Genomic DNA, 3,950 nt, shown 5'->3' on the forward strand with positions numbered 1-3,950 from the left:
GAGACAGGAGATGACAACTGGGGGGGGGGGGGTATTCCATCAAGCCGGATTATGGAAAATTATTTTGCAGATCTTCTGCTGATGTGAATGTAGCAGGCGGTGGTCCCCTCCCCCACCTGTGGCAGTGGTCTTAGTCTTTTTTTCTGACGGGTACAATAATGGGCAACATATATTTACAGCTCAACACCTATTTAGTCTTATTTTTTATATATATTGTTATAGGCTACTTGCCGACTTGTTGCCATGATCGCTTTTGGCTACTGTTGAGATGTAACAGTGAAGAATGAATATGTAGGTCAATTCGAAGTGCTTTACATTAAATCAATATTTAATAACACGATTAATGTGAAATACACATCTAACATGAAACAATTATAACATATATTTAGTCTGTTGGCCTTTTTTTTTTTTTTGCCAATATTTCCCTCGTCTTATTGATAGGCAGCAGTATTGCCTTTTTTGGTGAGTCTTGAATTCCTCATAAAGCTCCATCAATAACTTTTGTTCTGTTTGTGAAAAGAATACTGTTCTCGTCTTGGATGGATGCAGAAACGGCTCTTCTGGACATCAAATAAAACATTTCAAATGATACACAATCTTGTTTATTGAAGGATACATGTTGTTATTTGATCTGACTATTTCAAATAACTCTCAATATGGATTAAATTGTACTCTTTTAACATTTCAAACTCAAAATTGGAAGACATTTAGAAAGAATAATTTCTTCACTTTCCCAAAGGTGATTGCAGTGAAATTCTCTCAGAACAGTAACCAGTGTATCAAGGATTCTCTCCCCCCCCCCATTAATTTCTTTTAATGCACCACATACGCTTATTGACATGCCTGGGAGGCGGGTGGATCGGAGCAGAGGGGGATATCATTTCCCTCTGCTCCGGTTCACCTGCCCCCAATTTTAATGCACCACACACACACAGTTATGTATATACACTGGGTGGGGTCACACTCACGGTTTAGGGGTAGAGTTCGCCAGTCGGCGAGCTGGCAAACTCAGTAACAGGGTTAGTTTTTCACTTAGATCGTTGGGGTGACGACCGGGGCCTCTCCCCGCTGGGCCTGGGGTTCCGCCCGTCCTCCGGTGCCCCCATCTCCCCTTCTGCCCCTGGTGTTCCGTCCCTCCACGTGGTGGGGGGTGGGGTGGGCGCGGATGCCCTCTCCGCTCCGCTGCCCGGCCCCTCTTCGGCGCCGATGCCTGGGTGCGGTGTGTCCCCGGGGTCTGGGGGTCGGGGGCTGGGGGGCTGTCGGTTGGGGGGGGTGGTGCTGGGGTGGGGGGTGCGTCTGGGGATTTGGGGACCTGGGGGCGGTTGGGGCTGGGTTGGGGTGGATGGCAGGGTGGATGGGGGGCGGGGGGGTCGTGGGGGGAGCGGGGGTTGTGGGCCGGTGGGGTGCCTGGTGGGCCTGCAGTGCCCCGTCCTGCTGCGTTGGGTTGAGGGCGCGGGCCGTGTTGGGGTGGGGGGCGCTCCTGCTCCTGGGTTTGCTCTCCGGCCGGTGGCCCCTGCGGAGCCCGGGGGTCGTCCTTTGGCGCTGCCGCGGCCTGGGGGGCCCTGAGGTGTTGCGCTTGCTCTGTCCTGGCGGGGGTCGACGGCTCCCCTCTTTGGTGGAGATTTTCATGCATGTCAGATCCACCACACCAGCATCTATTGAAACTCAGACACAATCTGTTTCTCCCTCAGGTCATTGAATCGGTGGAGGCTGGTGTCTGTGGACCTCACTCTGCTTCGTCTGTCCTTTCTACCTTTCCTCAGTTTCTCCTTTGGGCCCTTGAGGTCTCCCTGATTTGTTGGAATTTAGATGTCTCTGGGGTTGGTGAAGGACTCTGGTTAGTGGCCCGTTGGGTGGTGTCTGGTCGGTGCTGGGCTTCGCTTTTCTTTCGTTTCTTTGGTCCCTCTTCGGGTCTCCTGGCGGCCCCACGACTCTGGCTGGATTTTGAAGTGTTCGGTTTAGGTGAACGGTATGGGAATTCTTTACACGCACGCACGCACACACACACGCACAAACACACATCCACATACAACAAAAAAAAGGGAGAACAATGATGATGACATGTCAAATGATCAATACTGAGCTCTCCCCAAAAAAAAAATAGAAAAAATTAAAAAAAATTAAAAATAAAAAGGATTCTCATTTGTTGGATCAAGAATTCTCATTTGTTGGACTTCACAGCCACTTTGAAGCAGGTTTGATGTCACACCATGTGCCACCGTCGAGAGATGGATCAAGAAGTAGCTTTGATTGACTGCATGCTGGCATCTGTGCAAACAGAATGGTTGGGTCAGCATATTCATACAATAAAAAATAATCATCGCTTCCTAGCTGGCTCATTATCAAAACACAGCCAATGACATTATATGTAATCAGTTAAATGTTTAGCTTTATCTTGTTAGCCAGAAAAAACCCCGAAGATTTTGTCACATCTTAATAACAGAAATCGTGGTAATACGGATAGACACAGACATTGTTCATTAACATTCCCATTTGCATTATTTTTATTTGGCTTCAGTGTTGAAAGCAAATGTGTATGTTTAAAGGTGTAAGAGCCTTTCTTTCTTTTTTTTAACTGTTTGCAAAGCATGCATTGCAAAAATACTGACATTTATCAAGTAATTGTAATATTTAAAATAAAATGATTAAATACCGAGGATAAAGGGTTGAGGTTAAAATACCTGTAGCGGCTTAAAGATCCACTCTAAAAACGTTTTGTTTTCATTTTATTATGATAGTAAGAGTACAGATGCGTGAATATAATGTTAGTCAAATACAAGTAGCTGAGTACTGTCCACTTTTGGTTATAGGTTCAGGTCATCTTGTAAAACATTCAATAGGGTTCTGTAGCTCTATAGTAATTTTCACATCTAAGCACTAAGCAGCTGTTTATGAGGTATTTTTTTTTGATTTTTTTTTTTTTACAGGTACAAGCAATTGGTCGTATGTTTACACTGGTAGGCTTCAAATCATGAAATAAAAATCGTGACTTCAATGTGTTCAGTTTTCGTGACAACAACATGAGATGAGCTAGCTAGCTAGCACCGGATTACGAGCTATGTTCCGACAATAAATCTTACCTTCATACTAAAACTTCTTTCTTTCTGGCCACTTGGAGTGCTCTGCATGTCAACCAACGTTTAAGCTGTTCCACACGGTGATTGTACATTAAACCATGTTGAAATTTTCACGCTGGGACGTCCTCTTCCAAAATGACGCGTAAACTCGTGTGGGCTGGTGGCTACTCTGTGCATGGGCGTCATTTGAGTTCAACCCACTGTCGTTCGCTCAACCAATGAGGTTGAGCTTTAGCCCGCCCAAATCCTCCAGAGCCCACCCTCTTCTTTACGAGTACAAATCACCGTGCTCTACAAGTACAAATCAGTTTGCTACATTTGTAGCGGTATATTTGGTGCAAAACTCACGTCACTGGACAGCAGCAGAAAAAACACTTGTGACTCCTAGTGGCGACTTCTTTGACTACAAGTTGTCATTTCTACAGGTACAAATCACGACTTGTACCGGTACAATTTTTTATTACAGATACAATTTTTTTTTTTTTTACAGGTACAATTTTTTATTACAGGTACACTTTTTTTTTTTTACAGATACAATTTTTTATTACAGATACACTTTTTTTTTTACAGGTACAATTTTTTATTACAGATATAAATTTTTATTACAGATACACTTTTTTATTACAGGTACAATTTTTTTATTACAGATACACTTTTTTATTACAGATACACTTTTTTTTTTACAGGTACAATTTTTTATAACAGATATAAATTTTTATTACAGATACAATTTTTTATTACAGATATAAATTTTTATTACAGATATAAAAAAAAATTACAGGTACAAATCACGACTTTTACAGATACAAATTTAGACTTTTTTTACAAGTTAGTTTTGCACCATATTTACCTCCATAAAAATGTCTTATCCCA

General features: G+C 42.9%; 1 long non-coding RNA gene across 1 annotated transcript; it reads right to left on the reverse strand.

Moving 5' to 3' along the window:
- Positions 1 to 586: 586 nt before the first annotated feature.
- LOC144049953 (uncharacterized) lies at positions 587 to 3,232 on the reverse strand. Its single transcript, XR_013293736.1, has 2 exons — positions 3,081 to 3,232; positions 587 to 2,268 (listed from the first exon to the last, which is right to left on the reverse strand). It is a non-coding gene; the product is annotated as an uncharacterized LOC144049953 (long non-coding RNA).
- Positions 3,233 to 3,950: the final 718 nt, after the last annotated feature.

Source organism: Vanacampus margaritifer, chromosome 4, assembly GCF_051991255.1.
Source record: "Vanacampus margaritifer isolate UIUO_Vmar chromosome 4, RoL_Vmar_1.0, whole genome shotgun sequence".
In the NCBI taxonomy this organism is placed as follows: Eukaryota; Metazoa; Chordata; class Actinopteri; order Syngnathiformes; family Syngnathidae; genus Vanacampus; species Vanacampus margaritifer.